Genomic DNA, 14,358 nt, shown 5'->3' on the forward strand with positions numbered 1-14,358 from the left:
ACTCCTCGGAAAAGAAATCATTAAAAATCAATGCTTGACTGAAATTTATTGGGCTTGGAAACTGCATTCTCGGAAAATATCAAAAACCACTAAAAATAAATTTTTTGAACAACTTTCCCAAATTTTCGAATGTTTTTAAAAACGTTTTTGAGATTTGTTTGCGTAGTTTCAGTTATTAAAGACACAGAAACGTAACTGTAATTGTAACTGTAACTGCATATGTCACTGTTACTTTCACTGTAACTGTAACATTTATAGTAATTGCAACAGCAAAAGTAACTGTAAGTGGAGCTTCGAATGTAACTGTAACTGTAACTTTTTCTTTTATTGTAACTACAAATGTATCAGTAACATTGACATAAATTGTTTATGTAACTGTAACTGTAACTTTGACTGTAACTGTAATTAAAACTGTAACTGTATTTGTAACTCTAGTTGTAACTGTAACTTTTACTTTAGCTGTGACTTTACTGGTAGCTAATACTGTACATGTTAATATAAATGTTACTGTAACGTTACTGTAATTGTAACTGTTACTGTAAAGTTACTGTAACTGTTACTGTAACTGCTACTACTCCTGTTACTATTACTGTAACTGTAACTGTTACTACTCCTGTTACTGTTACTGTTTCTGTTGCTGTTACTGTTACTGTTACTGTAACTGCTACTGCTCCTGTTACTGTTACTGTAACTGCTACTGCTACTGTTACTGCTGCTGTTACTGTTACTGCTATTGTCATTGTTACTGTTACTGTTACTGTTTCTTTTACTTTTACTGCCACTGTTACTGTTACTGTAACTGCTACTGCTCCTGTTACTGTTACTGCTACTGCTCCTGTTAATGTTACTGTTACTGCTGCTGTTACTGCTACTGCTCCTGTTACTGTTACTGTTACTGTTACGGTTACTATTACTGTTATTGTTGCGATTACTGCTACTATTACTGTAAATTTAGCAGTGTCTGTAAATTTAACTGTAACTGTCAAAGTAATTGATACTTCAATTCTAACTTTAATTGTAACTGCAGCTGCAGCTTGTAACTGTAAATTGTTCTGTACATTTAAATGTTAATTTTTCTGTTAAAGTTTCTGTAACTGTAAACGTAACTTTTACTTTTGCCATCAATGTAAAAATTTTAAAGATAACGTAACTGTATCTGTACCAAATTTATATGTTACCATCACCGTAATAGTGAACGTAACTATAAAAGTAACAGCAATGTTGACCGTGATTGTATCTCAAACATGACCGAAATCGACTTCTAAACCATTGCCACAACAGTAAAGGTTACACTTTACCGTAGTCCTATGCGTAACATTAATTGTAACTGTTATCTTAGCTATTACCGCATATTTCACCCCAAGCATAAACTTGCTTATTACCTTAATACAAACAGTCGTGCCCATAAATATTACCATAAAAGTAAACAAAGCCGTCAATAGCACAAGGTCGATAATATTTGTTGTAATCTAATATGACAAAATACTTTTCTCTATTTTAGATTTAAATAAATAATCATGATGGTAACTGTAATCACAACGTAAAAAGAAACGTAAGCGTGATACTGATCGTACAGCAAACATAAGCACAACTGCAACTGCTGCTTTCACCGGAGTGTCTTCTTCTTTTAGCGATAAGGAAACTGCCGAAAGCTTCGTGGACTTTTTTCGACGTTGATGATCCTTTGCCGGATATTAATCTGATAGATACGCTCCGGAAATTAGCACCCTTAAGGTACCAACCCAACCATGGTAGAAATGAACTAATACGACCGCGTTGAACCTACTAGGTCATCCAACTGCCTTCTTCCATAAAGAACTTGGGAACGCCAAGGGAAACAATACTCATCACTTGATGTCGATAATTGAATGGAGAATTATAAATTATGCTGGCAGCCTCTTGAAAATACAAAGAGCTCTAATTTCAAATTATTTTATAGCTCCCTTTTTTTTATATAAAAAATTTCATATCTCTCTATCATTGTCAGATAACTAAGAACACTCAAGCCCGTGGTAAGTTGCTTTCAACTTAAACCACTACAAAACATGCGATGCTTGTAATTTAGTTGTTTTCATTTTGAATCTTTTTGAACATCATACACACATACATACATATATCTCTTACTAAACACGAATAATTTACAAAGCAAATAAAGTGCAATTCTAACAACCTCATATTGTTCGTATGAGTGGTATATGATGCAATATTTGGTGGTGGAATTTGCGCTGATCAAATCGGAAATAATAAGAAAAATATTCAGCACAAACAACAAATGAATCAGTTTAATCAATTTCAGAAACTGCGCTGACAGAACGAAAAGCAGAAACAAAAGAAGATTCGCTGAAAGTGGTAAATGTGTGAAATAAAACTTGTGAAATTGATTACAAGTCTTGATTGGTATAAATGAGGTAAAAGAGTGATGTAGGTAGTCGTTAAAGTGAACAGTGGCCATAGATATATCCACAAGTGTTAAAGCTGTCGCTGATAATTATGACGATGATAAGGGTAAAGAGAACAACAGAAATTACAATGACTTTGAGAACACCACCAAAAAACACACAAAAAAACCTTAAAACTGGATGTGCGTTGTTGTATTACCGCTGGTCATGTTCAATGCGGCTATAGTTATGCTTGTCATAGCCGAGTTGCTGCTGGTGTTTATGATAGCGTTAGTAATGTTGGTGATGTTATTGCAACCGGATGACAAAGCATAGCGGGATTGAAAAACTAGGCTTAATACATATACTCGTAAACAAGGTGTTGGATAAAATATGGACTTTGGAAGAGGTTCAAATTATGTACCTGAAACTGAATACGATTTTTGAAGCTCAAATCTTAGTGGTAGTTATGGTGTTGATGTTGGAGTTTGTGCTGGTATTGGTGTTGGTGTTGGTTTTGGTGTTGGTGTTGGTGTTGGTTTTGGAATCAAGTACAGGAAAAAGCAAAAACCATCTGTTAAGAAAAAAGCTTTTCTAAGCGGAGTCGCCCCTCTAAGTACATTTTTCCTATGAAAGTCTTTGCAGAGAAGACTCGAACACCTCAGTAGTGTAACGCCTTATCATGGTGTACTCCGAAGAAGTATTCAGGTTATCACAAATATACACATACCCCAAAGGAAAAACAGTGCGGAGAAGTTACGGAAAGCGGCTACGATGGCCAAGTATAAACGGAGGTGAAACTTACCAGTATTAAATATGCTTGCACTGTAAAGTAAATGGCGTGTGAATAACCATAGACCACAGTTCTGCTGACAAGGGAGCCATAGGTTAATCATCACCGTGTTTTTAATGACAGTTAAGCGTACCTCGCTAGACGTTGCGTGTACGCATATTTGTCGTATGGTCCGATGTTGATGAGAAGTAAGTTGTTTATCCAGTCAGCTATCCTTTTTATCGGAAGCATGACTGTGAACAACTTCTCTGGAGGATTCGTATTAATATCAACACATGCATTCTAAGAAAAAGTTTCCTAACTATAGATTAAAACTCTTACTTGGAAATGCAAACATGTAACCCTCACGCACTTTCACTTGGTGATATAAGCGGCAATGAACACTCTTAAATCATGCCGGTGATGGCAGTCAGATACCTCTTTTTTAGTTTTTAGTAAAAACTTGTTGTCCTATCTGAACTTGAATACGAGCGAAAAACCCTCTTAATTTTATCCGACAGTCTGTCGAAAAACCGTGCGACCAGAAATGTAAGTCGTTTTTTCGCCGGTCATTGGCTAAGAAAGTAGCTGTTCGCAGACATAGATTCTTAAGCATAGTGATCGACCCTCATTACCGGAGGTATCCTAAATTCAACATTTTTTAGTTTGAGGCCATGGCGGTAAAGTTCTTGAGACCTCAAAATCCTCCCGTTTGGCTTATAGCAAGTGTACTTCTGACGTATTACTTGGCTTGCTTCAAGATATAAAATATAGGTGGGCGCACAGAGCCACCCGCGCTGACTATACCTCTCTTTGAGCCTTTCTTGGCCATTTCTACCAACACCTTAGGCCTAAGTCATTTTCGAAGAATATCTTATTCCCTGCACCTGGAAGTCAATAGCATAAGTGAATAATTACTTTTAAGGACAACGCGTCGCTCACTACATCTGATACTCCCAGGCACGCTAGTCTTTGTACCAACCACTTGAGCACTTTTTTTATATATCACAATAGATCACAACACTTCACGGAGGCCCTTTAGCAGTTATAGGGCACTACCGGCCCTTCGCTGTATCCCTCTTTGATAATTATGCTCTAGTGTGGGTAATGTAAGGTTTATCTAGCCCGTCAATCAATTTAATGTGTCCGTAGAGTTACCAAAATTTTACAAATTTTTTTTGTTGATTTTCCGACAGGTTCGATAAATAATGTATATTGGAACGATTTTCCGTCATCCCTTATGAAATTTGTTTTCGAGACAAACCGGTTTCGGCGTTGTGCCATCACAAGTGTCGACGTGTTTTGCGACCAAACTGAAAAGCTCTAATTAGGTAGCAGGACTTATATTATAAAAACATTCATTCCTTTTTGGATTCATTGAGTGCAGCACCCTCTTTTGTCAAATCTTAAGCCTTTTCGTTATCTTCCCCTTCTCTTTTTGACCGAGAAATGAGTATAGATGTATGGTCCATCCTGAGCAAAGTTCATTCAATGCTTGTTTACATTCCGCCTGACTATCAATATTGTAACGAATTTACTTGCAAATCCTCTTATTTGCAATCCTCTGCTAAGTTCGAATCACTAAACTGTTGAATAAATAACTCCAATTTGTAGTAATGCAAAATGGCCTTTATTAAGGTACTTCACAATAACACTCCAACTGTACAACGAATAGCTTAATAACCAAACTGATAGCTTAAAGGAAACTGACTTTCAAAATAATAGTGCTATTGCTCGCTAGATATCGTCTTACTCGTAACTGCTTGACAATTCAAATCAAACTGAATTACTTCTTACTCGCCTGCATCGCTTTTATAGTTTACGCTGCATACTTCTAGGCTCTTCGATTTCCAGAAGTTACTAGTTGTTTCGGCTACAAAATCGCCAGCCACAACTACGTGCACAAATTATTGCTCTCTCTTGTGACAACTCAGATAAGGTATATGCATGTGTTTGTAGTTTACAGTCTCCCGCACACACATAAGCGTATAAGTAAATTCATCGGTGTGTGACATCTCATCTCTCGCTGCCTTGTATGTAAATGTTGCTCGTCGGAATGTGTACATATGTGTAAACGCAATTAATTATTGATTCGTTTATGTAGATACATAATGATTGAATTATTGATGTGCATTCACGTCACTGCATAGATCGGCTTAGAGCTGGCAGCACTCCTTAGTTTTGCTAATATTCGTAACACTGCCCTCCACCTAAGTCTGATCGTCCCGATCAGACAAATCTCTCGATCTAAACGCTGCTAGCATCGCCAAATGTACCACTCTTCTACTCCGTGGTTTCTCAATGCTTTGTATGCGGTAGATGGTATCACTGATCTTCTTCACAACCTTGTACGGGCCTTCCCAACTGCACCGAAATTTGGATGGAACACCTTTCCGCCGGTGAGGGTTGTATAACAGTACCAAATCTCCCGCCAAGAGACCTTTCGAATTATTGTTCTCATGGTACCTGTGTTTCATCGTACCACTCAATACCCTGGTTCGTTCCTTCACACTCTGGTGTTTGGCCAATGAACCACTTCGTAGAGCTTGCGCTGGACGAATTTTCTTTGCATAATCGGTATCGTTCCCACATTTTACAACAGTAGTGCGCTCCGGCTTGAAACTACCCTCGCATTCTATCTCGGAAATTCGTTGCTTCGTTTTCCTGCGTCTTTTAGGTTTTGTCAATGCCAGTGTTTCTCTCGCAGGTACTTTTGATTTTGATTTATTTGGCCCATTCGATCTATCAACCTTTACCTTTGAATTTCGTGGCCTTCGTCGAGTATTCTCCACCAGTACCCGATTACTGCTGAACCCTTTTTCCAAACTAAAGTTAAGTGGCACATCTTGGTTCTCATAACGCATCACCCTTCTCTGCATATCGATCTTGATGTCATGGTCAACCAAGAAATCCACTCCCAATATAACTTCATCAACAATCTCCGCCACAACAAATTTGTGTAGAACCATGACCTTCCCAATCAATACTTCACATATCACTTCTCCCTGAACTTGGTTATACTCGCCAGTGACCGTACGCAACTTTGCTCCAGGTAACGGTTTTACTCTCCTGTTGACCAAGTCAGATCGGATCAAGGAATGAGATGCGCCCGTATCTACAGTCAGTACTCGTTCTTTGCCATCCACATTCCCTCTGACGGTAAGACTGCTCGATTTTCTACCAATTTGCGACACAGATATCACAGGGCATTCAATAGCTGGATCTAGCTCTCTACCTCTTACTCGCTCTTGCTCATCTCCTCCAGCTTTGCGTTTATGGCCACCCACATTGTTGGAACTATTAGGACCAAGATCGCAATGACGTGCAATGTGACCTGGGTTGCCGCACTTGAAACATTTAATAACTCCGGCATTCTTCTGTTGAGATCCCTTCAGTGCTTCCAAAATTGTTTCTACCCACTCTGGCCTTTCTACTTCCACACGGCGTGCTTTGAAAACTGGCTTACACAGAAGCGACGCTGTTTCCTGTATCAGAGCATGCGATACCGTTTCAGCAAATGTTAGTTTGGGATTCGCATATGTAGCCCGCTTCGTTTCCACATCTCGTATGCCATTTATAAAACTCTGGATTTTTACCCTCTCGGTGTATTCCACGGGTGCGTCCGCATTTGCGAGATGAGCCAACCTTTCAACATCTGAAGCAAACTCCTGCAATGTCTCATTCGCTTTTTGGTAGCGGTTTTGCAACTCAATTTGGAATATCTGTTTTCTATGCTCGCTTCCATAACGTCGTTCTACAGCAGCCATCAATGCTTCATAATTGTTCCGCTCTCCTTCGGGAATCGTCTGCAGGATTTCCGCTGCTGGTCCCTTCAATGCCACGAACAATGCAGCAACTTTATCTTCCGCATTCCAGTTGTTCACTGCTGCGGTCTTCTCAAACTGTAGCTTAAAGACCTGAAAAGGAACAGAACCGTCAAAGGATGGTGTCTTTACCTTTGGATTACTCGCTGAAACAGCTGGGCGATTTAGTTGTAACTGCTCCATACGACCTTTTAAATCATCTACTTCTGCCTGAAATTGAGCCATTTTTGCATCCTGCGCTTCCAGTTTTGGTGATACCTGTTCCAAAATTTCTGCCGAAATTTCAGACATACGTGCCTCTTGCGCTTCCAATTGAGATGCCATATATGTCTTTTGGTCTTCCAGTTGAGATGACACTTGCGACGTCATTTCTGAAATACGTGCCTCCTGTGATTCCAGTTGGGATGCCATATATGTCTTCTGCTCTGCCAGTTGAGTTTCCATCTTGGATGTAATACGTGTCTCCTGTGACACCAGTTGGGATGTTATATTTGTCTTTTGTTCTTCCAGTTGTGATGACATGTTGGTGGATATTTGTGATGACATTTCGGACATTTGTGCCGATATTGCAGCCAATATCATGTTCAAGTCTGTGTTTGTAACTGTCTGCGATGTTTCGTTTTTCTCTTCAATTTTTGTTGTTGTTTCGTCCCCATCAGGATAAAAGACAAACTCGTCCACATCAATTCCTTGCGACTCCATTACCTCTCGTAGCCGTGCTTGAAGATCGATCTTATTACCGGTTGTATTTAATCCACGGTTCTCCAACTCCTTTTTCATTTGCTGGATCTTCAATTCACTGAACTTTGCCATGTCCAAGTTGTATTCCCAATCTTCGGAATTTATTCAACAATCCCACTTCTGACACCAATTGTAACGAATTTACTTGCAAATCCTCTTATTTGCAATCCTCTGCTAAGTTCGAATCACTAAACTGTTGAATAAATAACTCCAATTTGTAGTAATGCAAAATGGCCTTTATTAAGGTACTTCACAATAACACTCCAACTGTACAACGAATAGCTTAATAACCAAACTGATAGCTTAAAGGAAACTGACTTTCAAAATAATAGTGCTATTGCTCGCTAGATATCGTCTTACTCGTAACTGCTTGACAATTCAAATCAAACTGAATTACTTCTTACTCGCCTGCATCGCTTTTATAGTTTACGCTGCATACTTCTAGGCTCTTCGATTTCCATAAGTTACTAGTTGTTTCGGCTACAAAACCGCCAGCCACAACTACGTGCACAAATTATTGCTCTCTCTTGTGACAACTCAGATAAGGTATATGCATGTGTTTTGTAGTTTACAGTCTCCCGCACACACATAAGCGTATAAGTAAATTCATCGGTGTGTGACATCTCATCTCTCGCTGCCTTGTATGTAAATGTTGCTCTTCGGAATGTGTACATATGTGTAGACGCAATTATTGATTCGTTTATGTAGATACATAATGATTGAATTATTGATGTGCATTCACGTCACTGCTTAGATCGGCTTAGAGCTGGCAGCACCCTTAGTTTTGCTAATATTCGTAACAATATTTATATTGTCGCGAGTGCAGTTTAAGCATACTTCGTGCAGAATTTTCAGCAGCTTTCTTTGTTGCTACAAGTGATGTGATAGCCTGTAAGACCTTCTATATTTTTTAACTGACACAGTGATCTGACTCCTTCCGTTAATATATTCCATATTTAGCCAGGAAATTGTAGCAGAGTGTGCGATTCCAACCCTTTCCCTTTGAGAACTGATATCAATCCGCTACGGCTTTTTATGGCCACCCTGTTATATAAAATATGAGTTTGTTATTTAATTACTAGCACGCTTATTGCGAACTGAGAAATGGTGGACGACAAAAGGTTATTAATATTTATACAAGCTGCTGTACGTTGGCTAGCTTGCTTCAAGGACATCTGCCGTAAGAAAAAATTATACATATGTACAACCACACATGTAAACGAATCTTCTAGCAAATACAGAGAAATGCCGTATTATTAAACAAACACCAGAAAGGTAAGATGTACTTTTGTGAACCACACTCATCACTTACGAACTTCACGAACTTGGCAACGTACAAAAACAATAAAATTTCACAATTCAAATATTTACTTTGTTGAAGTTGATGTGCCAAAGTGCCTAACGGCACAAATACATACACTTGCACATAGCTGAATATATATTACACTGGTAAATATGTATGTATATAAATCAAAACATAAATAATACTTTTGTAAATGATGAAATACAATGCAAAAGTATTGTCCCTCGAGATTCGTGTAAGTCGACACTTAGACACAAATCCTTCAGTCGTTTTTCCAGTTCTTAATACAATATAAAATATATATGTTTGTGAGTATGCACAAGTATGTGTTAGCTATTTAGTAGATATACTCGTTGTACATATATTTTAATGCGTTTATATGAGAATTGTTTCGTTTTTACTTTTTCCTTTTATTATTGTAACTTGAGCATTTTTCAGCATTGTTCAGCATTTCTTTGTTGAGTTAATAAACTCCATTGATTATGTTACTCCCGTTGTCTGCTGAGTATTAATAAATTGCATTTATATGTACGAGAATAAAAAGTAAACTTTGAAAAATAAGATCACAACAAAATAGTTATCGTTTCTGCTGCTTTTAAAAGTTAGTAAATGTAAACAATAAAATCGAGCAGCGGCAACGTCAGCCCTGCGTCTAAGGGAGTTGTCGCGTTGGAACAATAATAACACAGGACACTCAAGTATACTAAATAAATACAGTTTTCTTCCTCCTAACACGGATCGCTGTGTGACCACAAAAGTTGCGGAAACCAACTTTAATATAAACATACCCATCAAGGATGACTGGACGGAGTCGGATAAGTGCCTTGCTATTAGCAACAGCATTTCCATATACACGGACGGCTCCAAGCTAAACGGTAGAGTTGGAGGTGGAGTATACTCAAGGGACCTTGACCTCCAGCTCTCATTCAGACTACCCGACCACTGCAGTGTATTCCAGGCAGAAGTTGCAGCCATAATGGAAGCCGCAGCTAGGATAGGGACACACAATGTCGGCAAAGAAATTTTTATCTTCAGCGACAGCCAAGCTGCCATAAAATCTCTGGGCTCCCACTCGTTCAATTCTGAACTAGCACTAAACTGTCGCCGATCTCTTCAAGAGATGGCTCAACAGAACCGTGCTCACCTCACATGGGTCCCTGGACATAGGGATATCGAGGGAAACTACATTGCAGATGAACTCGCTAAGCAGGGTACAACCAGGCAGGTTCTTCCTGGACAAGAACGCTTAGGTATGGCCGAGTCCACATGAAAGCTAATGCTAAAAGAGCACATGTACGGTCAAGCCGACGAAAGATGGCTACAAACACCGGGGTGTCGAACATCGAAAGAAACCTGGCCTTAATGGGATCCTAAAAGATCCCGTTACGTGTACAACCTAAGAAGGGATACAATTTCCACACTTGTGGGGGCACTAACGGGTCATTTCCTCATAGGTAGGCATGCAGAAAGGTTAGGAGCGGCTTATCGTCGTTGCTGTAGGAAGTGTAAAGATGATGAGAAACAGGGGGTCACCTCATTTGCAACTACCCAGCACTAAGCGGAGCACGGCAGCGCTTTCTGGGAGCTCCATTTCTTGATAATCAGAGCCAGGTTGCGGAGCATGACGTCAAGGACCTGGTAGCTTTCATCAGGTCCTCAAAATGGTTCGAAGAGGAAAGGTAACGGTGTTTTTCGTAGTATCACAATGGGCCTAATACTACTGGCCTAAGTGTGCCCTCGAGCAGCCACCCTAACTAATCTAAACAATAAAATATAACTAATTAGCTGACCGAATGAAAAGGAAAGGTCAAGTAGCGTTATTTACTAGCAAGCAAATAATTAAATTTATTCGCAGAAGGAATGTAGTGTAAATGTGAGGAAATATTAAATTGATTTTAATTCGGGTATATTTATTCGAATACCAGCAGCTATAAAATCCATGGAATTGACCAGTATAAACAGGCGTTCCTGGTAAAAAATTCATCAACCAAACTGCACTAATTCAGCAAGTTGGCTACACAAATATTTGTGTTTGCAATTGCTTGAAGATTTGGTAAGAAATTTCTAAATATTTTATCCAGGGCGCAATCTATCTTATTTATTCTCCCCATTTAATGAATTGTTATAAGTTCTCAGCAAAGTGGGAAGTGTTAAGTTTGTAGTTCAATGGGAAGTCGCTTAAAAACGTATCGCAAGATTTCTCGGGATGATAGGATTATCCTTGATTATTTAAAATTACATTGCAAAATTCTCTCAGTCCGATATGGATTTTCTAAAAATATCTTAACATCTTCACTCTTCACTCAGCAGGAATAAATTTGTATACCTTTGTTTTCGAAGCTTTAGGTCAATAGAATATCGAAAAGTTAATTAAAACTCAACCGAAAATTTTCTAATTGAAATTTTTTAAACCCACGTTATGGAAGAGTCTAGAATGTAAACGTAAGGAGAATGTAAGCATAAGTGTAATGCTTGAAAGTTCTTGTTGCTGCTATTTTAGGGATAAGGACACTCCCCGGAGATTTTTGGGAATTTTTATTAATGTTGATGGTCCTTTTCCGGACCCGTAGACCCCGTACGTTCTGCGAACAAGCATTATTAAGGTATTAGCCCTTTGATCTCTGAAACAATTTAGTATCACCACATGAAATTTTCTTCTATGAGCATAGAAGCATTTGTTCTGGATATGATTTTGAGTGAAGTTCCGGAGCTGTTTTTCCCAGTAGGCCAATGAAATGTGATTTTCTGTGAATATTTTCCTGATATAAAATACGTAGGTGCCAAAACGGAACCACTGTATTATCGATTTTATATTTTTCTCACAAGTTTTTTTTTCTAAAATGTTAAAACAACCCTGCTCTGATTATAGAAAATCAAAGCCCCAGGACGTTAACAAATATTCAGAAAGTATTTGTATAAGAGCTTGTAACACCTCCAAAGTTAGTGGGGGTCGGTCATACATTTGGACTCGATTGGAGCACTCTAAATGGGTCAAAGTGGTATTTTTAAAAATTTTGCACTACCCAAAAGTTCCACCCAAATTGGGAGGGAGGCGGACATATATGACATCAGAATTCGTTTAGAGGTATGGTTCCTTCAGCAAAGTTTCTTATTTTGATCCCTAGAACATGATTTTCACAGAGCAATGGGCGATTTTTTGCCTACCCACAAATCGACCCGCCCTAATACATATGTACTTTTTATACTCAGCTGAGCAGAGCTAACAGAGTATATTAACCTTCTTCGCATAACGGTAATCTGTAACGGCATAAACTAATCGAAATAGATATAGACTTTTATATATCAAAATGATCTGGGCGAAAAAAAAAATTTATTTAGCCATGCCCGTCCGTCCGTCCGTCCATCCGTAAACACGATAACTTGAGTAAATTTTGAGGTATCTTGTTGAAATTTGGTATGAAGGTTCCCGGGTACTCATCTCAGAACGCTATTTAAAATGAACCAAATCGGACTATAACCACGCCCACTTTTTCGATATCGAAAATTTCGAAAAACCGAAAAAGTGCTATAATTCATTACCAAAGGCGGATAAAGCGATGAAACTTGGTAGGTGGGTTGGCCATATGACGCAGAATTCAAAACTAGTAAAATTTTGGACAATGGACGCGGCACCGCCCACTTTTAAAAGAAGGTAATTTAAAAGTTTTGCAAGCTGTAATTTGGCAGTCGTTGAAGATATCGTGATGAAATTTGGCAGGAAGGTTACTCTTTTACCTTTATGTGTGCTGAATAAAAAAGAGCAAAATGGGATGACAAACACGCCCACTTTTTTAAAAAAAAATTTTACGTCAAATTTTAACAAAAAATTGAATATATTTACAGTATATAAGTAAATTATGTTAACATTCAACTCCAGTAATGATATGGTGCAATAATTTACAAAAATAAAAGAAAATTTCAAAATGGGCGTGGCTCCTCCCTTTTTCGTTTAATTTGTCTAGGATACTTTTAATGCCATAAGTCGAACAAAAATTTACCAATCCTTGTTAAATTTGGTAGGGACATAGATTCTATGCCGATAACTGTTTTCTGTGAAAATTGGCGAAATCGGTTGAAGCCACGCCCAACTTTTATACACAGTCGACCGTCTGTCCTTCCGCTCGGCCGTTAACACGACAACTTGAGCAAAAATCGATATATCTTTACTAAACTTAGTACACGTACTTATATGAACTCCCTTTATCTTTGTATAAAAAATGGCCAAAATCCGACTATGACCATGCCCACTTTTTCGATATCGAAAATTACGAAAAATGAAAAAATGCCATAATTCTACACCAAATATGAAAAAAGTAATGAAATATGGTAATTTGATTGGTTTATTGACGCAAAATATAACTTTAGAAAAAGCGCTGTAAAATGTGTATGACACCTACAATGTTAAGTAGAATAAAACGAAAAAGTTTTGCAGGGCGAAATCAAAAGCCCTTCGAATCATGGCAAGAATACTGTTCTTGGTATTACATATATAAATAAATTAGCGGTACCCGACAGATAATGTTCTGGGTCACCCTGGTCCACATTTTGGTCGTTATCTCGAAAACGCTTTCACATATACAACTAAGGGCCACTCCCTTTTAAAACCCTCATTAATACTTTTAATTTGATATCCATATCGTACAAACACATTCTAGAGGCACCCTTGGTCCACATTTATGGCGATATCTCGCAAAGGCGTCCACCTATAGAACTAAGGATCTCTCCCTTTTAAAATACTCATTACCACCATTCATTTGATACCCATAACGTACAAACACATTCTAGAGTCACACCTGTTCCACCTTTATGTCGATATCCATAAATGGCGTCCACCTATAGAACTATGGCCCACTCCCTCTTAAAATACTCTTTAATACCTTCCATTTGATACAAATGTCATACAACCACATTCCAGGGTTTCCCTAGGTTCATTTTCCTACATGGTGATTATCCCTTATTTTGTCTCCAAAGCTCTCAGCTGAGTATGTAATGTTCGGTTACACCCGAACTTAGCCTTCCTTGCTTGTTATAATTTTAATTGAACTGCATGCTCCCCACGCTAGTGAGAGAAAAATACACCTGACAACCTGAGCGTATGAGAATTTTTTTGACAATGTATTTCCGCATTTCGGCACATCAGAAAATATTGTGGCGAATATTAGCATTAATATGCTGTTAGTAAATAATCACAACTTCAAAAACAGCAATGTACATGCATCCATTAAAGCAAGCAGCCACACTTATGTGCAAAGCAACGTAGAATATTCCATACACATAACGAGCAAAGAGATTACATATATGTAGCCGGCAGCAAAGAAAAGAACACATACACATGCATAT

Source organism: Eurosta solidaginis, chromosome 2 (genome assembly GCF_040869045.1).
Source record: "Eurosta solidaginis isolate ZX-2024a chromosome 2, ASM4086904v1, whole genome shotgun sequence".
Taxonomy (NCBI): domain Eukaryota; kingdom Metazoa; phylum Arthropoda; class Insecta; order Diptera; family Tephritidae; genus Eurosta; species Eurosta solidaginis.